The 12801-nt window shown below is 50.7% G+C and overlaps 1 protein-coding gene across 1 annotated transcript in view; it reads right to left on the bottom strand.

The window, feature by feature from the left end:
- Nucleotides 1-9588, bottom strand: part of LOC144830573 (uncharacterized) — a 32967-nt gene extending 23379 nt beyond the window's left edge. Inside the window, exon 1 of the mRNA XM_078688925.1 lies at nt 9487-9588. The gene's annotated coding sequence lies outside the window, so the exon portion shown is untranslated. The remainder of the gene's footprint in view (nt 1-9486) is intronic.
- Nucleotides 9589-12801: the final 3213 nt, after the last annotated feature.

Here is a 12801-nt window from a genome sequence, read left to right as displayed (position 1 = left end):
TCCAAAACTGGGCTGAACCAGGCTCTGTCCCCTGGCCTGCAAAGACATAAGAAACTGTGTATAAAAGTAGGAGCCCCGCTCCTAACAAATCAGATCCTGTTTTGACCACGACAAACCTCTGCCTGACTAGAAGGACCAAGAGAAAGCTGAAGGAAGGAAACCTGTCCCTGACCTTGGGGACTGGCCTGCAGTGGTGCCTTGCTGAGAACGGAGAGGAAAAGACCAGAGAGGACTTTGAAGACTTGTGCCTGAAACGATCTCCAAGGGCTTGATCTCGAGCTTGCCCACTGAACTGAACCCCAGGACCAGTGGGTTCAATTCTGCCTGTGCCTGTTGAGGGCCTTAAGTTCTATTCCCTCGCCAGAGTTAGGACTCGGGTGCCTTCGCCCCTCCTAAGGTCGTGACAGCTCGGAGCCTGGTCTCCCCACCGTAGAGAGCCCCGCTCATGCTTGAGTCGCTCTCCGCTTCAGTGTCGGGCCGCCCGCTCTCCTGTCACCTCGCCTGCTACGGAGCGCGTCGTGCGCCTCTCATCTTCTCCAGCCCGAATCTGCACAGAGCGCATCTGATAGCCTCGGACGGTCCCTACGTCGATACGTACACGACTGTCTCGCTTTGCCCTCCTGCATACCAAGACCGTGCCGCACCTCAAGAAGGCCTTCCGTCCTGGAGGCCCGGTGCTGCACCTGTCTGCTTAAGAACGCAATGCCCCACACAGATCCACAAGTACGATCCTGGGTGCTAAAAAGTAGTATGCCCCGCAGGCCTGAACGGCGCCTCGCCCCGTGAGCTGCTCAAGACCCCGGATCGCCAACCCTCCACACCGTCCCGTTCACCCGCCTCGCACCTAGAGGGGGCTCCGAGCTAGATACATCTTCGGAGAACCGTCGGCATTGTCACGGGTACGCCCTCACCAGTGGTCGCGCCTGCAACGCCTCAGACGCTCAACACAAGGTACACTTGAACTCGATCCCGAGTTCACATCGGATCCAGGGTCCGCAACGTTTGTTTTCCCTGTCGTCTGACATTTCATCAACGGGTCGCCTCACCAGCGCGCAGCACGCCTCGACCCTCAACGTACCTTGTTGACCAACGAACACTTAAGAACTATTGCCTATTTAAATCTGGTGGCCTCAATCGCTAAACGTTATATGGTCTTGTGATAATCCTGCATATGAAATATTTTTATATAAAGTCTACGTATTTTTTATACAACCTTACGACTGGTGTCCGTCTGTGGTGAGTCATTGGGGTTTGCTGTATGTGATCATAAATGCTTAACTAACTAACGCCCTGAGGATTAGCCTTGTCTGCTCGCGCCACGCAACCTAGAGGGTGAGCAGGGGTTATCCGTATGGAGTAGTTCCCTTGCCTTGACTAGAGGATAGGGTCCCTGCTTGTCACAAGTGCATACCTGTGCCAACCACAGACCCCTGATTCTAACATTGGACGCAGCGGTAAGGATTTCGGATTTGCATTTATGATCTATGTACAGTAAATTACTGATCACCACATAGTGAGAGCAGACCTATAACGAAGCCACAGATTGATTGTCTTTTATTCTTGTCAAGAGATCTCGCATCACCGAATCATGCCTGGTTCACTTCCCGCAAGAGCAGCTTCTGTCATCTCTGGAGTAGATGATGTCGATTGGGAAGGGCTTGAAAGCTACAAGATGGAGCAACTGAAAAGGTACTGCCTAAAGTTCCGAGTCGCCCAGACAGGGTGCAAAAGTAAAGCCCAACTCGCGAAGGCACTGAGAGACTGGAAAGAATCGCGAGAACCAGGGAATCAGCTGGCGGTGGATCCACCAGATAGCCTTGTCGAGGTGCACGGAGTCCTGTCGTCGGAGGAGATGGCGTACAGGGCTGCAACCAGAGCGCATGAGGTAGAGATGGCAAGATTACATGGACAGATGGAGATGGAGAAGCAACGATTAGCCATGGAGGAAAATAAACTCCAGTTAGATCACGACATGAGATTAAAGGAGTTGGAACTGAAAGCGAAAAGTTTGGAGACAACTCCCTCTGGTGGCAGCACATCGCCGGTGCAGGTAGAGTCAAGGGTCTACCTACCGAAAGATGTGGTTAAGGAATACTTTAAGGGGGATGACATAGGGCAATGGTTTCGGGCCTACGAGGTAGCCATGTCCTCCCACCGGGTCCCTGAGAAAGATTGGGAGCGGGGTAGTGGGGACGGTTCCTTACTGAAGGGCGGGACACCCTACTAGATCATCCCTCCCAAGCCTATAATTCCTATCCCCACATGAAAGAGGCCCTAGTAACCAGGTTTGGGTTAACCCCGGAAATGTATCGACAGAGGTTTAGGGGTTGTACTAAGATTCCTGGGGGTACGTATGTGGAGTATGTGGACTTTTTCTGCAGAGCGCTGGATGGTTGGGTGAAGGGTAGCAAAGTGGATAATTTGCAAGGGCTTCTTGTTTAATGGCGTGGGAGCACTTGTCCAGTAATTGTTTTCCTGAGCTACGCCAGCACCTGATTATTAGCAAGCTGTCCAACCCGAGGAAGCTTGCTGAGGCGGCGGACCGCTGGCTCAGCACCAGGGTCCACAAGGGTCCAGTGGGAGACTCAAACAAAGGTGGGCAGGGTCCCCAGCAGAAGAGTGGGGGGCCAGGGGTAATCAGAAAGGGTTCCACAAAGGCCCCCAAAGTAATTCCCAAGGGAACCAAGGGAAAGGTTCTCAGCCTCCCCCACACCGAAGTACACCGGGGGCCCGACAGGTAAACCTGCTCAGAGAGGGGCCCCTCACCTGTTTTAGGTGTGGTGACCTGGGTCATGTTGCCAGTTATCCTAAGTGTCGCCTATTTGGTAAACTAGCACCCACAGGTGCTCCACCCCGGCAAATGGCTAGTGTTAATTTTGGGGAGGAAGTAGCAATCCCTGGGGGTGGAGATCTCGTTCAGATGACCCTAGTCTCGCTAGGAGACAGTGAGATGGTCCCTGAGAACTACCTGCCCTCTAACACTAAGAAATATGGGCAGGTGGTGACCATCAATGGTAAGAAAGCGGAGGCTCTTAGAGACACAGGAGCCAGTGTGACTGCAGTGCGGCAGCACCTGGTGTCTCAGGAGCAAGTCGTACCCCATGCCTACTCTCGTGTTGTCAATGCTGACAACACCGAGAGCCGTTGTCCAATGGCACAGGTTCCCTTTGAGTGGGGGTGGGGGGGGTCTCTGGTACTCTGCAGGTTGCTGTGAGAACTGCCATGCCTGTTGACTGTTTGCTAGGGAACGATCTGGAGGACTCCCCTTGGGAAAAGGCGAAGAAGAAGACTCACCTGCTGATGGTAAAAAAAAATTGTAAATTGATACTTGTATAGCGCACTACTCACCCGCAAGGGTCTCAAGGCGCTTGTACGAATACCGCGAGAGTCTCCCTTCCACTTTTTGCTGATGTGCCTCAGATGTTTTGCTGGTATTCGCTGCTCAGGGCAGTGCGCCATGGCCAATCCGTGCCGCAGTGCAAGTGCTCCCAATGTAAAGTGTATCCGTAATTGACTTCCATGATTGGCTTATTTGGGTTACTGTCAGTCCCCAGTAATGTGCTTTACGCGTGCCAGGGCTTGTAACTACAAATGCTGCTAGCAGGCCTGCAGCGCTGGTTGCCCCACCCACAAAAGCGGCCTAGTAAAATGTGTCTAGGGTCTGCCATTGCAGAACCTGCGTACAGTCTGGTACTGTCATGCTGACGGCGCAAGTGCACACACTTGCCTGTCCCTTAACCTTCCCTTAACTTCATTCAGTCACCCCTCTGGTAGGCCCACGGGCAGGGTGCATTGTAAGCATAAGGTAGGACAAGCCCGGATGAGTGTGGCATGTCCTAATAGTGAATTATTGCCCTTTTCGTTCTTCACTATTGAAGGGCTACCTGTTCTCATAGGCCAGAGCGAGCTGCCAGAACTAGTACACGCTATAGTCCCGACAGGCTCAGGGAACACTGTGGCACGTCAAGTTTAGTATGCCTGAACTCAGAATAATAAAATACTTCCTTTAGCAAGGTTTGTTTTAATATCCTGGGTTTGCAAATGCTACTTTTAGAAAGTTAGCCTTTGCTCGCCTAACTATTTCAGCCCGCCTCTGCCAGGATGTGTATCTGCTGTCTGGGTTGTGTGATTGACAGGGCTGGGGGATTCCAGGGGACAGTCTGGACCACCAGGTGGTTAATAGAGTGCTTACACCAGGATGGGTGGGCGGAGTAGTCCTTGACTCTGAATAGGGTTGTGCACCACCACCACAATGCTGGCTCCACCTCCTGCGGAGCGTCTGATATTCCTGCCCTGCAACCTGAAAGAAGAGGGCAGCCTCCTGTCAACAGGGTACTCCAAAACTGGGCTGAACCAGTCTCTGTTCCCTGGCCTGCAAAGACATAAGAAACTGTGTATAAAAGTAGGAGCCCCGCTCCTAACAAATCAGATCCTGTTTTGACCACGACGAACCTCTGCCTGACTAGAAGGACCAGGAGAAAGCTGAAGGAAGGAAACCAGACCCTGACCTTGGGGACTGGCCTGCAGTGGTGCCTTGCTGAGAACTGAGAGGAAAATACCACAGAGGACTTTGAAGACTTGTGCCTGAGACGATCTCCAAGGGCTTGATCTCGAGCTTGCCCCTGAACTGAACCCCAGGACCAGTGGGTTCAATTCTGCCTGTGCCCATTTGCTGTTGGGCCTTAAGTTCTATTCCCTCGCCAGAGTTGTGACTCGGGTGCATTCGCCCCTCCTAAGGTCGTGACAGCTCGGAGCCTGGTCGCCCTGCCGTAGAGAGCCCCGCTCAAGCTTGAGTCGCTCTCCACTTCAGTGCCGGGCTGCCCGCTCTCCTGTCACCTCGCCTGCTACGGAGCACATCGTGCGCCTCTCATCTTCTCCAGCCCGAATCTGCAAGGAGCGCATCTGATAGCCTCGGACAGTCCGTACGTCGATACGTACACGACTGTCTCGCTTTGCCCTCCTGCATACCAAGACAGTGCCGCACCTCAAGAAGGCCTTCCCTCCTGGAGGCCCGGTGCTGCACCTGTCTTCTTAAGAACGCGACGCTCCACACAGATCCACAGGTACGATCCTGCGTGCTAAAAAGTAGTACGCCCGCAGGCCTGAACGGCGCCTCGCCCCGTGAGCTGCTCAAGACCCCGGATCGCCGCAACCCTCCACACCGTCCCGCTGACCCGCCTCGCATCTCGAGGGGCTCTGAGCCGGACATATATTCGGAGAACCGTCGGCCTCCTCCCGGGTACGCCCTCACCAGTGGTAGCGCCTGCAACTCCTCGGATGCTCAACGCAAGGTACATTTGAACTTGATCCAGAGTTCACATCGGATCCAGGGTCCGCAACGTTTGTTTTCCCTGTCGTCCGACATTTCATCAACGGGTCGCCTCACCAGCGCGCAGCGCGCCTCGACCCTCAACGTACCTTGTTGACCAACGAACACTTAAGAACTATTGCCTATTTAAATCTGGGGATTAGCCTTGTCTGCTCGTGCCACGCAACCTAGAGGGTGAGCAGGGGTTATCCGTACAGAGTAGTTCCCTTGCCCTGACTAGAGGAGAGGGTCCCTGCTTGTCACAAGTGCATACCTGTGCCAACCAGAGACCCCCGATTCTAACACTCTACAACACTGTACTCCAACAAATCCTCTCTACGGCACTCTACTCGCCCACTCCACTCTACGACACTGTGATCCTTCTCTCCACTGTATGACACTGTACTCCAACAAATCCTCTCTATGGCACTCTACTGCCCGACTCCACTCAACGACGCTTCACACTACGACACTGTATTCCAACATATCCTCTATAGGGAACTCTACTCCCACACTCCACTCTACGACACTGTACTTCAACAAATCCTCTCTAAGGCACTCTACTCCCCCAATCCACTCTACGACATTGTGATCCTTCACTCCACACTACGACACTGTGATCCAACAAATCCTCTCTATGGCACTCTACTCTACGAAACTATGATCCTTCACTCTACACTATGACACTGTGCTCCAACAAATCCTCTCTATGGCACTCTACTACCCCACTCCACTCTACGGCACTGTGATCCTTCACTCCACACTATGACACTGTACTCCAATAAATCCTCTTTACGGCACTCTACGCCCACACTCCACTATACGACACTGTGATCCTTCACTCCACACTACGACACTGTACTCCAACAAATCCTTGTAGTGTGGGCTAGGCGTTGTTTGAACACCTGTTACCGTGGCTTGTTAGAAATTTAAACAACATTTTGCCTTTTGCTGCTTTTACACACAACACTGCATATACCTATTTTTGTAAGTTAGGCTGCGCGAATGTCTTCACACGAGAAATGCTGGTTTTCGACATCCCTAGACTTACATCGTGACCCTAGAGGGCACAGTGAGTGCCCAAGCCTTCAAGGTTATCATAACAAGGTAACTGTTGTTCGAACTGATCAGCTCACGTTTTTAGACACAACACTGGCAGCTGCGAGCTAACTGAAATTCTGGTGCCTTTATTATTGCACTGTAGCCATGATTACACACACTTGGAAGATTTTCCGTTTCCAGTGATGCAGAGAGCTTTTGCTGATGACTGACTGAAGTTTTTATTAAGCGCTCGAATGCCGCGGCGTCTTGGCGCTGTAGAATAAAAGCTGATCCTGATGTGATTCCCTCTTGCTGAGCTGAGAGGTAATGGGGTCCCCCAAACAAGCCTAAGAGACCTTCTATAGTTTATAAAACAGTTCCTAGATAGGGCAGGTGTTATAACTAGGCGCTATATGACCTACCCATGGCATAGTTTGCGTAGCAGCACTACAAGTAGCTTCATGTAGTATACTTTGAACTACACGTAGCACACGTAGTACTGTGTAGCGTAGCTGATGGCACTGTGTACTTGAAATAATTGCAAATGGCATCCTGCACAGTGCCATTTATGATAAAATAAGTATCTCTATATGCTAAAGAGCATATAGTACTTTCACAAAAGTGAAATTGAAAAATTAGCAAGCAGCATATATGTTATTTGGCAGAACTCTTTTTCTTCTGTTGCCCTTTCGTACACTACATAGCCAGCTCCTGTCTTCGGTGGCCCTTTGTCCTCCCACAGCACACCACACTTTATATGTAACTTTTGTGACCGTGCAGTGCCCTCACCCCACCACCACCTGCATCGCATGCCACTCTTTATATAGATTCACCCAAAAATTCAATCTGCTTCTTAAAAAAGTCAAGGAATTGAAAACTGCCTTATGCAACAAAACGACTTCCAACCTCATGCATTATTTGACTTAAATGTAGGTTAACGCTCTAGTTTTTCCATTAGAGCTCTGTCACATGACCTGAAAGTATGGCGGTGCTCTATGCTACAGTGCTAGATGGATCTTTGGCTTACTGGTCAAAGATGCAGTCTATTTGTGAGAATGCCTTAATCTCTGCTACTGCCGATCTGTGTAAACAATAAACCAAGGTAAGAGAGTAACATGGGCAGAACAGACCAGGCATCCTGAGTGTAGAATACAAGGAGGAGTGTTTTTTTCAGGACAGAAGGGGGATAAGACATCAGATTCCTGCGTGCACAGAGGCGGGGTAAGCAGCATGTGATTATAGCCAACAGGGTACACAGAAAACAAAGCGAGTTGAAAGAATTAGGATGCATATAATATATCTTATATTTGAGTTGAATTCTATCCACTGCTTGTTACCTGCTGCATTTTTATCTGTTGCCTTGACCTGCCATGAGGGGAGCGGCCACAATCAGATTTGCTTCGCTGGAATCCCATTGCCGATTGCACCAGCGCAGCCAGGGCTGGACTGGGAACCAAACCCGGCCCTGGCAAAGTCCTCGGCCGGCTCCCCCTCCTCCCCCTGGGGGATGCCACCAAGCTCTTTACCAGGGCCGCTTTTCCGCCGAATTTGTTACAGGGCCGATTTTGCAGCTTTGCTGCAAAAACGGCCCTGTCACAAAAACGGCCCCCAGGGGCCCAAAAACGGCCCCCACCCTTGCGGCCGACCGGGGAATTGCCCGGTGCCCGCAACGGCCAGTCCGGGCCTGAGCGCGGCCCTTAAGGACTCCATTTCCCAGAAGGTCTGGTGGGGTGCAGAGCTAGTGACCCTGCGTGAGGGCACCGGATGCTCTTAAAATCGGTACGGCCCTCCCGCGGCTCGGGACGTGCGCGGGCGAAGCCCGGGCTCAAGGGTGGTCCCGTCCGCAGCAGGCATCAGCAGGGCTGGGCAATCCCCCTAACATCTTGTTTCTGGTCTTATAGTAAGCTGGATGATTAATCTTGATTTTTAATTTCAGGGGGACTCTGTTAACACAGTATTATGTTATACCATTGACCCAATTATTGCATCTAGTGGGTAATTTTTATTGTACCTATAAAACCACCTTAATTATTGTATATTAGGTCCTCTGTCAAAGTATAGCTACCTTCACTCTTATACGATTACTCTTTGGATGCTTGGTTATTCTGGTGGCTTGTCACTTCAATTCCAACAGTAGTTCAACTTAGGGGGTGTGTGCCACTCAGAATCTGCTACCTCGCTGTACAGGGTCCAGCAAATAATTATATTCAGCATGAATAAAGATAAGGGAAAGACCGTGGTGGGGACGCTTGATGCATTTTTGGTGAGTCTGTCCTTGTTCGAGAAATTCAACTTACCGAACGTAGGCTGTCACTAGAACCGTCACGCCCTCAGAGCAGACTCTCCCTGACTCCTAATCGCATGGCTTCGAATATAGACGCTATTAATGCGTCCCCATTAGCATCTGAATTGATTACCTGTCCCCCTCCACTAACCTTAACAGATTCTCCTGAGAATTCTGTCTCCCTAATATCCACAGAACATAGCCCGATTAGACACACTGTTACAACGAGGGGTCAAAAGGCCAATTTCAAGCGTCATCATAAACACAATCCGGAACTCCCCACTACCTCTGCTAGGGCCACAAGAAAAAATACCCCCAAGCAGAATAAGAATGCCACTTAATCGAAGAGGAAGAAAAGGAAACTGGCAGAGGGTGCATGTGAATTGGGCAGTCCAACTAAACTAAGAGAAATCGCTAATACCACAAATTTAACACAGGACAACACTTTCTGGGATAAACTGAAGTCTGTCCTGGTATCTGCTGTGGAACCCATTTATTTAAAAATCGCCAACATCGAATCACGGTTATTAAAGATTGAGGAACTGGCACAGGGTACTCATCAAAAGGCCCAATCTGCCTCTTCTAATTCAGCAGTTCATCTGTAACCCAGCACTGGGATAGAGCCTATGGTGGGCCCATCCTATAATATGGTAACTTTATAGCAAACAAGAAACAACCGCGCATGCGCTCAAGAGTGACGCCCTAATGCAGCTGAGAAACCTGCAGCCAGGCTTAAAATAGTCAGTCTCACGCGCCGTCTAACTGCGCATGCGCGGAAAACAGACACCGTCTTAAACATGCGCAAAGAGTACAGTACCAATAAAGCTTGGAAACTGGGATTAGAGTGCCTCACCTCTCCTTGTGCTCCGGTCAGTAAAGGCTGCAGGGCCTGGGAGAGAGGTGGGACACGCGGGGGGCTCGGATGCCTGTGAGGAGTGGGGCCCGGAGTGTTATATGCCCTCGGGGTGACGCACGCGCTCACGACGCTGCACGAGCCACCATCGCGCACGAAAAACCAATCGTCTCACAGCTGCGCATGCGCAGTACCGCGCGTCCCGGCGGCGCATGTGCGGAGCGAAGACACTACTTCCTATCGCCGAGTTAGGACCTTGCACGGAGTGCAGCCTGTGAACAGCCCTGGACAGAGGACGCGCAGCCTCACTGCGCGTGCGTAAAGGAGAGACACTCCCCCCTCCCTCAAAGGAGCCGAACCGGGGAGCTTTGCACTGAAATACATCTCAGCGCGTGCTGTGGCACGAGGCGGCTGGTGCTCCGCGGCGGGAGGCAGTTGTATCTCAGTCATTGTGGCCCCGCGCGGACCCCGTCCCCCATGTCCTGGCCCTGAGCTGGAGCCCTTCACAGCGCTCCGTGCTGTAAACTATAGAAAGAAATCTTTCATGCATCGATTTCTGGAGTGGGATTGTAGTAATAGCGGTGTCTGTCCTCAGCGCATGCGCAGTTGTCCATCTCCGGTCCTCTTTTAACCTGCGCCCATAGTTCAGTCCTGGGGTTACTCAAAGGCCTCAGAAAGCTCAGCACGACCCACAGCAGGGACCACAGCACCCGCATGAAACCCCAGGTGAGGCCAGACCCACAGCAGGGAGCCAGACCCACATGAAACCCCAGGTGAGGTCAAGAGATACAAAGATTGTCTGCTGCTGGAGGGTCTCGAGCCTGCTCTCCGGGATTCATCTGTTGTTGTTGCATCGATCGATGATTATTTTGTCTCAACAATGCTCCTTGGCCCTCACTGCTGGAGTTGGGTCGCTCTTTTCAAGGCCTCAGCAAACGGTGACATTTTTTTCACCTTAAAAGTCTGTGATGAGAAGATTGACTTGAATCCTGTTTGTGTCTTTCACCAGAGTGAAGGGGGGCAGCCCCGTCAACTGAAAGTGAAAGAACACACTCCCAGGCAGCACCGACTGCGCCTCATTGTACCTGGGCCTGGGCGTGCACAGCATCATCTGATGAGGATAAAACTCCCCCAAATATGACTCAACCTCACTAGGGCCTCAGTGACCAGGCAGCGGTCACCCAATGCCCATCAGGTAAACAAGCATTGGCATTGCCAGTAGGTCTCGCCTCGGGGACCTTATACGTGTTTATTTATCCAGCCCAATATCCTGGGGCAACAACATCAACTGTTGCATGGCTAAACACTTATAAGGCCCCAAAGGCAAGACCTATTGGCAATGCCAATGCTTGTTATCATTGGTTCCTGTTTGAGCCTTTTAGAGATGCATGCTTCTGTTTCGTCCTCTTGTCTAACTACTTCCGCCTTTTGTTGATCTAGGTCACGGGTACTCACAAACATTTTCGCAAAGTTTGGTCTATGGTGTCACCGATGGCCGCACTGATGCCAGCGGGGTGTAAAGTCGCAGTAGGGAAACAAAGCATGTATATCTAGTGGCTGCCTTTAAGAATGAAGGTGTTCCTAAATTGAAAGTCCTAGTTACCTCCTTTTCCTAACTGCAATTAACCTTTAAATAAGTGTTTGCTGTTTTGGTGCGTTTCTTTTTCATGTTAGTTCTGAGTCGAGTAAACAGCAGTCCAGTGCTGCTGCTGCCCAGGGGTCCGCATGTAAAGTCCTGGAGGGCCTTATGCGGCTCCCGGGCCGTACTTTGAGTATCACTGATCTAGATCCTCCCGGCGACCACCCCAGCTACATGTGTATTTCATTGTTCTTCAAAAAGGGGTCGGGGTTGAGCCGGGGCTGCTGTATCTCCTTTGCTCTCGGTGATCCCATGGGAGTAAAAGCTGCTCATTCTGCTAATCCTTCCCTAATTTCCAGAAGTGTCAGAGCAGACAGGCTCGCTCAGTCATTCTTGGTTACTGAGTGAGTCTGTTACATTTTTACAACATTTATTCAACGAGTCGGTTTATTCCTAATGTATGGTGACAAGAGGCTCAGATCAGATTCTTCCTGTTTCTCTTGCTAAGCCATAGCGCGTCCATTGGGGGGAGTGGGAGGGGTAGAGCTGGGGCTGCCCTTCCAGATGCTCACACCCTGCACAGCTCAAGAAGCTGCCATGGCTTAACAAGAGAAACAGGAAGAATCAGAGAAACTGACACAGGTCAGACACCCGGTACCAGAGAGTAGTAACTGAGAACTTGCTTGTTTGCACAGTCTTTTTAAGGCAGAGTATTTTGAATGATTGAATGTATCGCTTTTAAAATTACTCTGAATGCTTTGAAGACAATCGCATTTTAAATTTAAAGCTTTTTGAAACAAATGTTTTTTTAAAACTGAAATTGAATTGAATGCTTACTCACTGTGGGGAAGCCTCACCTACGTCGAACAGTAGAACAGGAGCTGGGCGGGGCAGTACCAGTGAGCACAGCTGAGAGGACTCGCCCTCGTGGGGAGCGAGGGACAGGTCAGCGCACTAATAGTTAAGCAAAAGCCTACTTATGGTGCCCGCAGCACCGACACGCAGCGGCACGCTGCTGGCGCGCCTAAGGCTAGCCCGCCTGCGTCCGGACACGGTCAAGGGCAAGGAACCATGCCGGATTCGTCCCAGAAAACGGTAAGCTCATCACATATGATAGAGCAGTATTACTCTCATTGAGATACTCGGGTAGAGCCCATTGTGAGATGACTCTAGCACCAACAAGCTTGATAGGGAAGAAGATGTCATGCCCTCTCTGCGGGACTAAGTTTAACTCAGGCAAGATTGAAGGGCCACTACAACTAGATAGGCCCACAAGGAATGAGATATGACGGACGTCACTTCTCTGCAAATTGCAGAAAATAAGTTTTTTAGATTCATCCTATCTGCCCCCAAAACTTCCTCTGTTTACGCCTGCCACTTAGAATTAGGGGCACCATACATTGAAGATCTTGCCAGAATACAACCCCTCCTACTTTGGCGACGTATTTGGGTGTCAGACAAAAATGACCTCACAAAATCAATATTGGCGGATGCAATGTCTCTGGACTACGCTTTAAAAATCAAATGGCTGGCTTATATCCGGACCTTTCTTAGCGATCTTGGAATGGAAGAATATTATCTAAATCCCGAAAAAATTGGAGAACTCGCAAACGACAATTTAAAAAAGCGAGCGTTGGATCATCTGACAAAATTGAGACTTCAGACAGAAGCCGGAAAACAGTCGGTGCAGCATGCTATACTGGTCCAATCTTCCCTTTCAATGCAGCCCTATCTAA

The sequence above is a fragment of the Lissotriton helveticus genome, chromosome 1_1 (assembly GCF_964261635.1).
Source record: "Lissotriton helveticus chromosome 1_1, aLisHel1.1, whole genome shotgun sequence".
In the NCBI taxonomy this organism is placed as follows: Eukaryota; Metazoa; Chordata; class Amphibia; order Caudata; family Salamandridae; genus Lissotriton; species Lissotriton helveticus.
This window is presented reverse-complemented; position numbering and strand designations above follow the sequence as displayed.